Source organism: Anoplophora glabripennis, unplaced genomic scaffold (genome assembly GCF_000390285.2).
Source record: "Anoplophora glabripennis isolate ALB-LARVAE unplaced genomic scaffold, Agla_2.0 scaffold282, whole genome shotgun sequence".
Lineage (NCBI taxonomy): Eukaryota > Metazoa > Arthropoda > Insecta > Coleoptera > Cerambycidae > Anoplophora > Anoplophora glabripennis.
In genome coordinates this window covers 557,293-574,725 of record NW_019417443.1, presented here as the reverse complement: position 1 = coordinate 574,725, position 17,433 = coordinate 557,293, and the positions used below count along the sequence as shown (strand labels likewise).

General features: G+C 32.5%; 1 protein-coding gene across 1 annotated transcript in view; it reads right to left on the bottom strand.

Annotated features, from left to right (window-relative positions):
* Positions 1-17,433, bottom strand: part of LOC108907120 (neo-calmodulin-like) — a 90,972-nt gene that overhangs the window by 31,134 nt on the left and 42,405 nt on the right. The window lies entirely within an intron of this gene.

Here is a 17,433-nt window from a genome sequence, read left to right as displayed (position 1 = left end):
TTTTGTGGGGACTTTGAACACCCTGTATCTCGAAAACGGTTAAGATTTTGGAACAAATTTATATACAATGGTATATAATACAAAAAAAATGGTGCAGTTTTTTTATTCAACATTCTGTACCACGAAAACACGTTTATAAGAACTTTTCTTATTTATTTATGATACAAAATCTTCCATCTAAATGTTCGTAAAGTATGTCGTTAACATCCTAATTAAATTTATCTTTTATTTTGCGTGTTTTCAAGTATGTACTATTTTTAACCCGTTCGTTTTTCAAAACAATCAACAGTTCTAACATTTCAGCGAACTGTATTGCAGAGAAAATAATTAATAATTTCTAATAAATTTCCCAGTTGAAATATGCATTCGCCACCCACATACATCCCACATTCATCCTGATTATAAAGTTAATAATTACCAATTACCACTATTCCGTTCACTTGCTGGCACAAGCTTTCATTCATGGAGCAGCGACGAGATTTTTCACTACCAATTAACTCAAAACAATTGTGAGTTGGTATATTTTTACTAGTGATGTAACGAATATTCGCATTCGCGAATATTTGTTTGATTTATGATATTCGTATTCGCAAATATCTTTGAATATTTTGCGAATATGAACGTGAAAGAAAAATACAGAATGTGAAAACAATATTAGGTAAATTAAACAAAAAAGTTAAGACATAACTAACAACAGTCTAACCTCACAATTCACAAACTCATCTGAGCCGGTAGCGAAAACAAAACAAAATTCCAATCATACAAGAATACCGTTCTACCAACTTAACAACGCTAATGTCTTTAGCCTATATAGTCCAAGCATTATAGAGAAATGCTTACAGAAATTATTACCTGGACAAAAAAATATGACCGTATAGAAAATTAAATTTTAAATTGAGTTTCTTGTTCTTTACACTCGATCCAATATGGCGAACATGGTTAAAAAAAATCGCAAAGTTGAAAAAAACGGTTTTTCTAAAATAACTAAAAAAATATAGCACGGATTGAAAAATTTTAAATGAGAAAGTTGTAGGTTTTAAAAAGATCTATCGACTGATTTTTTGAAAGTATCGATTGCTTTGTTACTTTTCAAGATATATCGAAAAAATCGTTAAAAATCTTCTCTTTTCGCTTCTTCTATAACTCGTTTACAATTTACGTGCCCATATTTGCTATTTACTGCAAGCATAGCCCACGGCAAGCCAAAAAAGTACATTTTTGAAAAATTTAAAAATATTAATTATTTTTCGAGATATATCGATTTTTTGAAAAAAAGGCGCTCTCGAAAATTGGCCAGATCTTCTCAGCGGATAGCCCTACAGTAACGATTTTCGGTTTATTTTCTTCGTAAAGAGTTATATTATCATGCTGTTAAAAAATGTTGACGATTTTATTAATTTTAAGGATCAAAAAATGACTGAAAAAGTTGCACTTTTTTTGGGTATGTTTTTTTCAAATAACTATTTCAATTTTTATTATTTTTTTGTACTTAATCTGGGGTAGCTAAACACGAATATTATAGCATTTTCGCCTTAGAAGCAAAATAGACCCGTAAATGTTTAGTTTTCTTTCTTTAAAAGTCATTTTCATAAAATAAAAATTGAAATAGTAATTTGAAAAAAACATACCCAAAAAAGTGCAACTTATTCAAAGTCATTTTTTGATCCTTAAAATTAATAAAATCGTCAACATTTTTTAACAGCATGATAATATAACTCTTTACGAAGAAAATAAACCGAAAATCGTTACTGTAGGGCTATCCGCTGAGAAGATCTAGCCAATTTTCGAGAGCGCCTTTTTTTCAAAAAATCGATATATCTCGAAAAATAATTAATATTTTTAAATTTTTCAAAAATGTACTTTTTTGGCTTGCCGCGGGCTATGCTTGCAGTAAATAGCAAATATGGGCACGTAAATGTAAACGAGTTATAGAAGAAGAGAAAAGAGAAGATTTTTAACGGTTTTTTCGATATATCTCGAAAAGTAACAAAGCAATCGATACTTTCAAAAAATCAGTCGATAGATCTTTTTAAAACCTACAACTTTCTCATTTAAAATTTTTCAATCCGTGTTATATTTTTTTAGTTATTTTAGAAAAACAGATTTTTTCAACTTTGCAATTTTTTTAAACCATGTTCGCCATATTGGATCGAGTTTAAAGAACAAGAAACTCAATTTAAAATTTAATTTTCTATACGGTAATATTTTTTTTGTCCAGGTAATAATTTCTGCAAATTTAACATTAATCCGTGACAGAATGCTTGGACTAATAGGGCCGCTGTCACCGGAAATATTATGTGCGTCGCGCGCGGCATATTTTGAATCATAGATAAACGACGCTAGATTTAAAAACTGAATATTCGTATTCGCATTCGCATTCGCGAATGTCAACAACAGATGTTCGCATTCTCATTCGCATTCGCGAATGCTTAAAAACTGGCATTCGTTACATCACTAATTTTTACTGCATCTTGTTAAATTGTTGGGTGATGCATATCTTTAAAGTATATGTACGTACCGATGGATGTAAATCGGGTAATCCAGGTGCGTATTGGATTGATTTGGTTACCTGGTCCTTGTCTACTTTGTGTAAATAGAAAAAAAAACAATTGTTATTGATACCTGCTTTTGTTTCCAATGCTTAGCGCTGAAATAATCACAGGAGCTAATTTTATGCTCCTTATCGTGAGAATGGATTTCGCTTAATCTCGCAATTTCGATGTGGACGCCTAAGTTTTAAGCCGTGCTGCATTGTTACGAGACAGGTAAACGTCGCGGTTTATTCCTGGAGAATTTTAATTAAAACAGGATCGTCAATCGCCAAAATATATCACAAGGCGAGGGATATAAAGCCTAATTTAATTATTATTTAAAAATAGCAGTTACCTAGACGTTCTTCTTGAAATTATATACTTTTTATGTGTTTTTGGAGCAGTAAAAGACTTGATAGGCGCTTGAGAAGTTGGAAGAAACTATAAAGTTTTATGTTTTTGCTGGTAATTGTTAACAAAATAAAAATAGTTCGACCGCAAAGATAGCTGAGTTTCGTATTATTTACAGCTCAGGACGCCATATTGATATACTTAAAAGTAGCCACGTCATTTTGTGTTTTTCTGTGTACTTCCTGTGAATTATTGTCTATATCACGGAAAATTAACACGATATGAGAAAAACGAGGTTATTTTCTAGTTTTTGTACTAGATTTACTAAGTGAAAGAGAGGTAATACCTGGCACTCGAGGGAAAAATATTTAAAAAGCAGAAAAAATCATTCTATAAACAATAGAAGACGTTGATCGTTTTTTCTCTTCCTTCCTTTTCAAGTCGTCTTTAATTTTATGTAACAACTTTAAGAATTTTGATTCAAAAAAATACACACACATGAGTACGGTAACTAGTAACATTACCTGTTAAGCAAAAATACCCCGAATAGTATATTGTTATATTAGAATTAAAAATGTTACGTTAATGGGGAGCAAATTTTTAAAAAATTAAAGTTTATAATTTGGGAGGAAAAGTGAAGATTCAGAACAAATTTACTAACTATACAATAATACAATCGTCACTCAGCACAAGATATAACTGTAAGTCGACAAAAAAGAGAAAAAAATATCAATTAAAAGAAGGACAGGTCATTTACAAACAAAGTAAAAAGAAGTGGCTCTAAGTTAGAGCCCTGAGGCACGCCTGAGCTGGATAAGAATTTATTTGACTTAAAGGAGTTGTATGAAATCGGTAATATTGAAGATTACGCAAGAGAATATTATTATTCACTTGAAGCCCTTCGAAATGTCGGAAAAGATTGTATTTTATTGATCTTTATAGTCTAGATAATTTGAAACAAATTTAGTGAAATTCGTCAAATTAGTTCTGTCATAAATGTATGTCAATCAATAGGTAGAAGAGCTTACAAAAAAATATGGTGATATAGGAAATAAATTTGTAAGAAAGATAGTTTTTTTTCCTGTGGTGCATAAACGGCGAAGTTAACCTAAAAAATTCATAAAAGTAAAAAAAGAACGGTTTTTCGCTAATAAAAAAGTTAAATGAGAATGTTGTAGCTATTAAAAAAACCTATCGATTTGTATTTCTAAATATATCGATTGCTATATTACTTTTCGAGATATATCGAAAAAACCGTCAAAAAATCGACTTTTTTTTATTTTGCTCTATCTCTTGCAAATTAAAGTTTTGAAACTTGTTACTTGCTGTAAATGAGCCCTTGGCAAGCAAAACAAGTGCCTTTTTTAAATTAAAAAATATTAAAATTTTTTGAAATTATATCGATTTTTCGAAAAAAAGGTCATTTCGAAAATCGGCTCTTCTTGCTCGTTGAATAGTCGTAGAGAAACGAATCAGGGCACATTTTTTTCCTTAAGAGTTGTACTTCCATGGTAAAAAATACTGATAAGGATTTTATTCATTTCAAGTTTGTCCAAAAATGACTGAAAAAAGTAAAAATTTTTTGATCGCGTTTTTTTAAATATTTTTTTCGATTGCTGGCATTTTTACGCTAATTAAAAAAAACCGGTGCTCTACGAGCTTCTGGAGCCGAGATATTTTTTTTTTCAAAAAATTTCACAGGCTCAGTGCTACCGCGTCCATTCTTACAGAGATTGAAGTTGAAGACTTATATTTTCAATAAAAAAATACTGTGGTTTATTTTAGCCACTTCTTGATTTTTAATTGTCCGTCAAACCGAAGCACTCGAGCGCGGCGCGAGCTAATTGTAGTAGGAGTGGTGGTAACGCTATTCAGCCGCTCCGAAAACTGAATTCGCGCGTTCAAAAGCGCTCTTATTTTCAAAATCTTCATTATTCGACTTCTAGACCACGTACAAAAATCCTTTTGTACTTAATCTGGGGTAATTCTTTGTTCAAAGTCATTTTCATGAAGATGTTGAACCAAATTCACGTAAGGAAATAATTTATACGTATTTATGTAGAATTTTATAACCCGGATTTTCTTGTACACTTAATAGTAAATAGTAATTCTTGATTTTCATTGCAAGCATATCTTAAAGAAGCTCTTTTTTCTTTAGCGTTCCATACTGTCTTAGATTTGTGTCAAGTTTACTAAACTTTCTTGTGTTGGAGGAAATTCTATTATGATAACGTTGTCGATATAATTGTAAAGCTGCAACACTGTGTTGCCTACATTCATAATAAACCTGTACAAGGGCGTCGCCAGTCAATAGGCTAGGGGGGGGGGTCAACATAGGAAAGAGAATGGGAGAAATAGGTACAGTGAATTAATTTTTTTTAGAAATATTTTTAATAAAACCTTTTTAAAATACGAGAAAAACATTAAAAAAATATAAATAACTAAAAGAATAAAGAAATTCAACGAAAATTAGGTAAAACGTAATCTTCTAATCTTCTCGGATTGTTTGAAAATTTGTCGACCACTTTATTAAGAAAATCTTCATGGTTGTCAAAAATAAGTGATAGACCAATAATAAAAATATGTATTAATTAAGTTTTCAGTTTATCTATAGGTAACCTTCACAATTCAAGGTTAAAGCTATTATATTATCGAAAATATATTCATTTTTGTAAACTTATGGGTAGACCTATAAAATTAAAAACGTTTATCATTCCCCCTATATAAAATTGGTGTCTTACATATACAGGCTGTCTACTGTAAAAGGGCCACTCTTATGTATCTCGCTTAATACACGATTCACGTCGAAAATCTTTATATGTTTTTTGTTGCTTTTTTGAGACCTTGATGCTTGTAAAAACAAATTTGAGACCCATGGCCAACTTTATGAGAAATCATGAAAAAATCGGAAAAGTCCGAAAGTTTAGGGCCGTCTAATTCTTTTATTTTAAGAGATAGAGAAAACTTATTTTAATAAAATTTCATGGCAAAATTGATATCTTTCATCTGGAGTAAACAAATTTTTGAAGTATCGTATGTAATTTGCTGCGCCCTCTACGCAGACAAATGATTACTCACAAAGTTGTGCGTCAGTATAACGAAAATAAATCCCATTTAAAAAAATATGTATATGCTTTACAGGGTGTCCAAAATTAGGTAACCGAGTCATAGCTCGGGGCCTTTATAATCAAACAGACTGTATTGTGTAGAAGAAGCCTTGCTCAAATTTTTTACGCCTAATTACGACTAATCCCGTATAAACCTCTTGGTGCGGTGAGCGGCGAAATACCAAATTCTTGGTCGAAGCAGGCCTGAGGCGATGGCGAGAGAGCTTATAACCGATTGCGGTCCTCCTGGTCTATTTTAAAATATCTTACATATGCGGGTGTCGATTGGAAATTCTCTGGGTATATATTCTGGAGACGGTCAAAAATACCAGTCTTTATTTTTCGGCTGTCGGACCCACCGTGCCACCCACTCAGCGACAATGGTTAGTGATGGTAGTGACGACGGTTCTGCAGAGGATACGTGCCTTTTTTGGATTAATTTTGTGTGTTTGGGGCGACGCATAGTGTGTTCCATTTTTTCGTGAACTATTTCGAATATTAGTCAAAAGATTGGCTGTTGTTAAGTTCATTCCGTCCCGTTGACATTTTTCGAGGAAGATTAATGTAGATTAACCCCTTTTGTCACCATAGACAAGAGATTTTTGTTGTTGAGCTATATGTTGACCTTAGAGATAGGTTGAGACGTAACTATAATAAATTTTTTACCCTTGAAGCTGGATATTTACAATTCTAGAGTTAACAAATGATGTTGCAACAATTAACTTATTTTTTAAATATAATATATTTATTATTAACTCAAACATATTACTAAATGAAGTCAAATAATGTTCTTTGATGCCCAAAGGTAGGTTAGATACTGCGGAAACCAACACACAGTCTATATGCCTAGAAATAGTTAAAATTTTATCTATCGCGGTTATTTCTGTGTGTCGATATTTGTCAAACATGATGTTAGAATAAAATATTTGATTGAAATATTACACTATTTAATGATTTCAATATGCCAGGTTTGTGTTTTTCAATTATTAACAATTAGATATATAATGTTCAAATTTTATTTATATCGCTGTTATATTTGAATTTTAGTCAGGACATATAATCTGTAGGGTAGTTGTTTCCTACAATATCCGTTAAGAATTTTAATTATGAGGTTGGATACCTTTTACATATGTAGCTTAATTTTTGTTATCGAAGAACATTCCCTTCATTTGATAAGCTGTTTTGAAGTTTTTTTTAATTAGTAGTAAATAATTTGTTTAATTCCTTTAAAATATTCTATTAAAATATAAATGCTTACCGGTAAGTTTTCGGTGTATTCATTATTAAGTATCGACTTTCTAAAAGGACTGTCAATATCCTGACAATCCTTTTTATTAACATATACATATTTTTCTAAATAAAATGGTACGCCACTGCTTTACGGTAACAATCGTGATATTTTCGGAATCGTATTTCAATTTTCTACAAATTGCTACTCTCTTATGTTTTTCCAAAAAAAAACCTGATTTTCGAGTAAAACTTAAAAAACCAACTGAAAATACTTTTACTGAAATGACATGACAAACACTAATCATTCGGTTATTTATTCGAATAAAGAAATTAATAACATTAGTCATCATTTTAATTATTTTATTTGAGTACCTAAATGCTCAAAAATACCGAATCCACGAACATAGACCCGACATCTTTTTACGAAAATGTAATTTGTTCGAAATTTATTGTTGCTTGAATCTGATGAAAAGCATTATTTATCGCAGCCCACTATGTAATTTTAAAAAGCATTATATTCGATTATCGAAGTGTGTTTTTCAGTTTTAGATTTTAGAAAATTTTTTAGAAAAAACTCAAATTTTGGACAATGTTTACATAAATGCAAGTGCCCAATTTCAAATTATTTCACTAACTAGTTTCTAAATTATTTTAAAAATATTTTTTGAAGTTTAACACCCTGTATATTTTCAACAAGGCGTCCTAGATAAAAACTTTATAGGAAAGACTCGTCCTAAATTCACCAAAGAATACGTGGTTTCATTTTTGGTCACCATTTGTGAATCACCCTGTATAAATATATCTCGAAACTAGTAGTTGAATAATTGTCTGTTAATAAAATAGTCTTTTTTGAAAACCAGTGACAGTAAATGCTGCAATAAGTTTTACAACGGCTTTTGGAAGAACTGAAAATTTTATAATAGCCAATCAATAGTTTGCAAAATGTTTTTCCTAATTTCTGAAAATTTGTTTATTTTCAAAATACAATTTCTGTAAAGATAATTAATATTGATAAGTGAAACTAAGAGCATCACAGAAAATTGTATTTACCTGATACCATTTTTTTTGGTTAACAACAAACTTAAACCAGAAAGTTCAATAAGTTTCATTGATTAACAAAATGAAAACAACTGAAAATGCTGCAGAAATATAGTATCACTTTTTAGAAATCTCTTCCTAATATTTTTTGTTTAATTTTGTCGGTTATTATTCGAAATATTGGGACCCCTTCCGTCCCTTCCATATCGTACATGTTTGTTTCGAATTTCGCAAGGGTAATTTTTTATTTTGAAAGCCTGCGTGGATTTTTTCGTTGTAGGCTTTTATCGACGCACCGCGTAGGAGTTAAACCGCACATTAAAAATTACATCTCTATTGACAAATAACGATCCCCATTCGAACATCTGCCTGGTGTGTTGTCACGCGAACTGACATTCAAAATATTTTTTTTATATATAATCGTTCTCAAAAACTTGGTTCGAGTTCAGAAAAACTGCCAGGCGCATTTGTCAAAGTCGCCTATAAATATTGGCGTGATACAAGATTTTCCATGTACACATAGTCGTTTTTAAAAGATGCGTAAAAATAGACGCCGTTGTTTACATCTAGGCGGCGGCGGTTGGTAAATATTGCTTGTTTCCTTTAATAATCCAAGGGGTATAGTCGAAGGGTGTGTCCGAATAGGATACACCAAGGTTGGTAAGGTCAGCTCGAACCGACGAAGGATCATGGCTGCTTGAAAATAAATCGGAGAGAATAATGAGTGTTTTGTCCTTAGGATAAGGTTTTTTATCGTTATGTTGAAATCTTGACAAATTGGTTTCATCATTTCTGAAAGGCGTTGACAGTAAAGAATGTGAAAATGTGAATATAGACGTCGTGGTAGCTTATGATTCTTTCGCATATGTATTTGTCGAATGTTTTAGAAAGTTTAGTTTTTTTAACTATCAAATAAATTTATAGGAGTTATATTAATATTACTTTCTGTTTTTTTTTTTCAGACTGAAGCTCTTGATGAAGAACAAGTCAAATGTAAGTTTATGTATTTTTATTAATAATATATGAGTAAAACAATGCAATAACTCACTCCTCACGTGTAGTATTAACAATCCACCCTCTCCTCGCACAAATAACAAATGAAATGTAAACAATTTCTTAAATAATTTTTGCTGGTTTACTTTTTCAAAATTCAGACATGCTGTATGCTCCTGCGTTTTCACTCTAGTAATTATGACGACAATGCGAACTTTTTTTTCAGTTGAGAACAGTTTTTTTTACTTCCGCAAAATATCTGGCGCTTGAACTACAGCAACAATAAATTTCTCCGTGCACACCTTCATTATAATCGTCCAAAAATATTCCGTGCTATTTTCGTTTATGTGAAAATATATGGCTTAATAATGTAATAGACTGGGCCCCCTTAAAAGAAAATTAACGCTATCGGTACTTAATCTAATGAGTCACATTTTTCTCTGTTGGAATGTTAAAGAAACAGGTTTGCCCGAAATTTCCACACGTGCAAAATTTCGTTATAGACTTTTAAAGGATAATAAAATTAAGAAATTAATAGTTATTGTTTGGAATTGCCGCCAGGCATGAAAGCTTAAGGCGTCCGTACAAGTCCAGTTCCTTGCGACGAACAACTACATAACTAAATAGTGGCTTTAAATGTTTTTTATGCCAAAAACGTTTTAAAACAGCAAAAAAAGTAACTTGATCTAGGAGGCTATCCTTGAAGTATGGCCTGTTCGTTTCCGGATACCCTGTATATTAAGGCATAAAAAATGGTTGACTCTGTGGCAGTCAATTGCGTTTTTCTCAGAAAAAAGAAACGGTGTGTGTTCAGCGATTTCAACAATTTTAAATGTCACAACTAGCGACATCTAGCAGATGGTCAAAATCTAACAAAACTAACTCATCTAGCACTCTTGAAAACCTACCTGTACAAAATTTCAAAGCATTCGAAAAGTTATGCCTAAAATTTGACTTAAAAAAAACCTTTCACTCCTATATCTCAAAAACATCAATTTTTTTTATGTTCTGTCGGTCTCTAAATATGTGGTAATTTGTCCCTAGACACCCTGTATATCTCGTTTTTCAATTTAAATACAGTTTTGGCTCGCAATAAACCTACCGTGTGCGGACACCTTAAGCCATATTCTGTTCCAACGAAAATCGTATGTTTCAAGCTTAATTTTTTTACAAAAACCGTAACAATTCGTCGCCTTGCATTTGCAGCTAATCGGAGTGAATCACGGCCGTTTTCCAAATCCTGCGAAACACAGAATTACAGCCAACTACCCGAAAGCTTCTATTTTAATCGCGCGCAACATTTCGCTTCAAAAATAATTTATTTTCACCGCTAATGCATTGTGGCAAATGTAAACAAATATCTGGCGGATCGAAAGAAATGTTTATAGAAAATGATCCCGCAATAAACTTATGTAGGAAGGTATTTTAAGAATAGCGAACGCGAATGAACGAGAGTTTCCTGCTTTTAGGCGTTTCCGGTTGTTACCGATCGATTGTTAATGGTGCATTAATAGAGTTGTCACAAGCAGAAGGTGTACACTGTGAATCGAAAAAATTGATATCGGTACAAGGCCTCAGGTCTGCCTTTATGACGTCATATTACTGGGTTGGGCACACAAACCTGCAAACTAAAACGAAAGTAGGTTTTTCACAAAGACATAATATTCATGAAAAAAACACTGACGTTTATTTCGTATGTTTGCTGTGTTCACAAATGTGACGTTTTGTGATTTTTTTTTGCAGTACTTAAAAGAGCATTCTCCATGTTCGACTCCAGCAAAAAGGGGAACATCGAGAAAGAGAAGGTTAGGACGATCTTGACCACGTTGGGACACACGTACGATGACGCAGAATTGGATGCCCTTTTAGAAGGCGAAGATCCAGAACGTAAGTTTAGATATTTTTCCAGAGTTAAAGTAGCTACGAATTTTGATCGCATTTTGGTTTCCATAAATATGACGTCTATATGACGTCCAAGTCAGCATATTTGGAAGTCAGCGTGAAGCAAAAGCATTTGTTAACTCTGTTTTAACTAGAAAATGTGTTGATTTCCTTTTAAAACCAAATTTATTTGTTACGTGACGTGTATTTGACGTATAAATCATTATATTTGGAAATTAGCTAGATTCAGGAGCAATTAACTGTTTTTTAGCTGGAAAAATGAATTTGGATACATGCAAGATCATTTGAAATGAGTCTGTTTGACATTCAAGTCACTGTATTTAAAAATCAACTTGATTGAAGATCATTTGTTGCAATATTAACTCAATTTAGAGCTTTTAAGAGCAAGTACATTGTTAAGTCAACTTTAGCTAAAAAATATATGTAAATGGGTGCGTTTAAAAATTATTGAATTTTGCTTTTTGGTAAGTACCTAAATTATTTTTAATACGTATGATTATTTGGATAACGTGAATCTTTGGGTGCTTTACATATTTTTCAAATTCATAATTTGATTAAAAATTAAGTTTCTGTTTTAAGAGATTCATAATTACTAAAATTCGATCTAAAATGTAAGCACAACACTATCTTCGTACTACAAAATCGATATTTTATTTATTAAAAAACTGGAAAACAATTGTCTTGAAATTTACTAAATGTTTCACAGTAATAGTTGTTTACATTTTTTCCGTATTACAAGTCCGCCGCGTGCACACGTGGTGTGCATCAGCTGTGCAGCTTTCAGTTAAGCGCTGTTGTCACGTTGTGATGAAACTGCCCGATATTAATACTCGCTATATTTTGAAAACTTTTAATCTTACGCCCTTGTAATAAACAACTTTTTTGTTCATTTTTGCTCTATCTCATGCTGAAATAATGGCAGTCAAACTTCTTACACCCTGTGTATTAATATATTTAGAAATTTACTTTATTCAACGTCATTTAGCAATTAATAATAATTTAGCTAACGTACCAATGTACGTTAGCTAAATTGTACTCGGGAAGTTGTATTTGGATATATACAAGATCAATTATTGACCTCCCTTTAAAAGCAAATACGTCCGTTATTCAAATATATGCACTTGCAATATCTGTTAAACAGTGACCTCAATTTTACTTGAAAAAAAAATTGTCAACTCCACCATAATAGTTTAAAGAATAATGTATATTGATGCATACGAGATCATTTGATTTCCTTTCTAAACAGAATCCGTCTATTATATGACGTTTATTCGACGTCCACACTGTATTTGGAAATTAGCTCGAATTGAGAGGATTTGTGTTGAGTCAACCTTAGCTAAAAAAAAAAAATGAATGTGGATGCATACCAGATCATTTAATTTCCTTTTTTAAAACTAATTTCGTCTATTATATGACGTCTTGCGACGTCCAAATCACGTACAAGTCACTATATTTGGATATTATCTAGATATAATCACATACACTGCAATACCAAACAAAAAAGACTCTTTTAAAAACAAATCAGTCAAAATGTCGACTTGATTTTAACTAGAAACAAAAGTTTTTTTTTGATAAGTATATAAAATCAATTGATTTTCTTTCAAATATAATTCGTAGTTAATATGGCATATATTTCACATGGAAACCACTGGTGTTAATACAACGCTAACGGAGTTTTAATCAGATCAGATTTAAACGAATCGAAACCAGATCCGTGATCTATACGACGTCTTTTTGACGTCCAGATGGTCGTGTGGCATAAAATATTTGCATTTAATAAAATTATAAGCTGATTTTAGGCGAAAGTGTGTGTTTCAACATTTTTCCAAGTAATTAATACTTATCAGATATGTATATCTGGGGCAGTCGTATATAATTTCTAATTTTGCTCTGAACACCTTGTATAAAAATTGATGCATATTTAACCTTTCAAATCGATGTGTCCGCGTATCTTTTTAAGCGTATTGCGTCCGTACGACTAACTAGAGGAAAATTTGATCTACGCAACTACACAATCCGAATCCTTTCCGACTTAAATGACACATCAACCTATTTACCGCACCCCCGAGCCCAATTCCAATACATTACCTCGTCCTTCGAATGTCCCCACGCTCCCTACGAGCGCTAAAAGGGTGTGTATGTGGGCTATGTTAATTCATTTGTGTATTTCAGTCACGCAACTTATTACATCTTACAAATATTTACTGGCGCACGGCATGATATTCATGCCTTTTTTGTCAGCGGCGTGCGCTCTGTATTTGTTGATCACGCGCTGTGATAGATAGAATTTTGTTTTATTTTTAATAATAGGATTTTATCTGCTGGCATATGACAATAGATACGTTATCCACGACTATAATGAAATTCATTATATCATCACGCAAGATGTAATTTTGAATTAAAAATTGTTCATTTTTTATTGATTCATCAAGTATACAGTATACAGGGTGTGCCATTTAACACTCTTTTTGATTCCTGGAATGTGGAAATGCGGTCCATCTGAAAGAACGTTAAATTTTAAGTAATTTTTGTAATATAAAGTTTTTCTCAATATTTACTTGTTTTCGAGACATGTCGACATCGATATGCAATGTATGATATACCTAACAGAAAAATCTATTATTTTATTTAAATCACACCGGGACAAAATATTTTTTGATCGTGGAACGTCACATAATAGGTATTTGTTAATTAATTTCGCTCGATTTCTTGTAACTAATTGTTTAATTATTACACGTTAATTTTAGAAGTTAATATGGTAGTAATAGGTACATAGGTTCTAACGGATCCAAAGAAATGTCTCTATAAGAAAAATTTCAAAAAGTTGAAATTAAGTCGCCCTTTAGACTTTACAATTAACAAAGGCAAAAGCCGCTCGGGAATTCGCTCTTTTTGCATTAAATAGAGCTTATTTTTACGGTAATTTAAAAAAAAAGAGAGAAATCACCTGCTCGTGGGAAAAAGCGACTTTTTTTAATCTAGAAATCTGTCCTCTTACGGAGCACCCAGCCAGTTTTATTAAAGTAACGAGCATTCAAATAAAAACGTGGTCGAAGTTGGCTCTGACACATTGGACGTAGGGAGTAGCTTATAGCGACCAACTTAACCTCATTTCTTAACGAGCTGTATAGCAGCTGTCAGTTTCAATAACGTTAATGACTATATAACTTTATTTTAAAGAATAATCGTGATAACAATAACAAACAATTAAAGGAGCTGCGGAAAGTGTCCCCCTCCTTGTTATAACAATAAATTAAAGCAGCTGCTGAAAGTGTCCCCCTCCTTGTTCCAAGCACTTTTCACACCTGTTCCTCAAAGAATTAAAGACATTTTCTAAGATGCTCGGGGTATTGTTAATTTCACGAATCTTGTCTATAAGTCGAGCCTGCAGATGGTTTAAATCAGGAATAGGCAGTTCAAAAATAGTGTTTTTAAGGTAAGGCCACAAAAAGAAATCACACGGCGTAATATCACATGACCTCGGTGGAAATTCATGTTCAGCATTGAGACTTATTAGTCGATTTTGGAAAACTTCCCTCAACATATTCATCGTCTCGCCTGCCGTATGTGCCCTTGCGCCATCTTGTTGAAAGTAAAAGTTTGTAATTTCGTTTTCTTCCAGCTGGTTAACAAAAGGAGCGATAATTTCTTCTCTATACCTTTGCGCAGTAAGAGTACCATTAAAAAAAATAGGTCCATAAATCCTCCTTCGATTGAGAGCACACCAAACTCCAATTTTTTGAGCGTGTAGAGGGCCCTCGACAAAAAAGTTATCTGGTTTTTCAGAAGACCACATTCTCATATTCTGTGAGTTTACGTAACCACTTAAATGAAACCAGGCTTCATCAGAAAAAAAGGTGATATTATGAAGTTCACCGTAGTTGTTTAAAAACCATTCACAAAATACAGCCCGTCGCGGAAAATCAACTTCATGAAGTTCTTGCTGACAAGTTAAACGATAGGAGAACAAACGCAAATCTTTTTTTAACACTGTGTGGCAGGTACCGACTGATACTCCCACCATTTGTGATAAAACACGTACAGAAGTTCTTGGCGCATTTTCCATTATTTGTTGGACATTTTCTTTTAATTCTTCAGTCCGCTTTTTAGGTCGGCCGCTTCCTTCTTTTCTTGTTACACTGCCCGTTTCACGAAAAACATTAACACAACGCTGAACTGCACTTTGAAAAATTTTGTACTCAACAACGCCGGGAAATTGATTTTGAAATTCTATGAAACATTCCTCAATAGAATACTTCCATATTCCATCAATCTTGCGTCCATTTCTAAAGTAGGACTCTATGATAAACACTTTTTGTTCTTGAGAAAACACCATTTTAAACGCTTTTTAAAACGAAAATATTCAAATTGATAGCGGCGATATAGCGCTTTGACAGATGACGTTTAAGTTCATTTGCTATACGCTACGCCCTACGTCCAAATTTTCAGAACCAACTTTACCACGTTTTTATTTGAACGCTCGTTAGATTGTCTTTGATTAATAAAAACCTGGGGAACGCAATATAATTTGCCACCAGTATTATTGCTTTCGTTACTAAATAACCTTTCAAACCTGCCTATCCCCGCTTATGAACCGCGTTTTTTCCGAACCTACGCCAAAATAAAAAAGTAGATCGACTTCGCCCGCAACCCTTATCAGCTGCCTGGGCAGGTACAGCGGTGTAAATCATGCAAGTCTTTGGGTAAATATTAAACTGGCAGATTTATGTTGGTAGCATGTGGCAGGAAATCAGTGAATTTGTAGCGCGTACGAATAATAATAGACGAATTAATTCACTAGAAGCGAGCGGAGTTTGCTTTCCAAGATTTCGGGGGGTTTTACGGAGGAAAAGGTAGCTGGTGATAGATGGCAGCACTGCCTATATACTCCTGTCACTTTTTGTTCGTTAATTGAGGTTATGTTTGAATAAATATGGCCTTCTATTTACAAGAGAAACAGCTTTTCTTCGGCGTGAAACATTAAAAAAAGTTTATAGTTCCTGAAAGAGCAATTAGTGAATGAAGTTCGTTCCTACAAGATTGTTTAGCACCGGAAAAGATTAGATTAAGTTAAAAGCGTTTTTCGTCGGTGAAAAAGTTAATGCTTCTCGCCCGTATCTAGGAGGCAAACTTTTTATACGTGTAGTCGCTATCCGTGGTTCTGATTTATTTTATGAAACGCGTATACATCGGGATTATGGAATACGGCGATAATTCTTCATATAACTTTCTTACGGTCTCAAAGTTAGGCGGCAGTTCAAGAAAAATTTGAAGAGAGGTATCAGCGATAAAATTTAAATGCGGCTGGCGTATTTTGAGCTATTTATAATAAAAGTAAACCTAAAAAGTTGAGCAGCAAGTTTTGAGAGTCGAAACAGCAATTCACTGAATGTGAATGAGTGAATGACAAATGTTTGTTTTTAAATTGTATTCCAGATCTCTAAAAATAGAAAATGAAACATGAAAAAAAAAGTTAAAATGTCGCTACACAAAATCTGTTTGTAATAAAAATTGAACTGTTATTACACTCACAATATTGTTATGACACAAAGGTGAACTAATCACCCTATGCACGTGTATAACCATAGAACCACTCGTAGACTGACTGACTTCTATATTTAGAAATTACAATATCCAACGGGATAAAGTCCCAATTACAGGATAAGGTAAAACAGAAAACCTTAACTAAATTAAAAAAATTACTACATACATTAAATATAAAAATATAAGTACTACAGAAAATAGAGTAATAAAATTATAAAATTCAGACAAAACAACTTAAGTATAAACAATAACAGACAAATAAAACAAATGAGTTACTGACATATACAAAATAAGGATAACAATTGCTAGACAATGTTAATCAAATAATGAAAAAAATGTATCAAGTCGATTTTCATTCTTTTAATAATTGGAAATCGTTTGATATAGGGGAGATGCTATTAGTCAATTTGTACGAGGTGTGGGTAATTGTAAATTAAAGTGAAATCTAGAATTAATTCCAGGAATATGATATAAAATCCTTGAAACTAACCAGTCTATATTTAAAGTATTATCTATAATTTTAAGAAGGAATATGATGAAAACAGGCGCCTACGACAGATGCTATTAAAATTAAAACAAGAAAATAGTGATTCTTGAGGTGTACCACGAGAAGGATAAAATCCATAACTAATAAAATGAATAGCCTTTAAAAATCTCCGTTGCACTTTCTCTAATTAGTCTAATTGGCTATTATAAACATTATAAATGGGACTCCAAACTACCGATGCTTTTTCTAG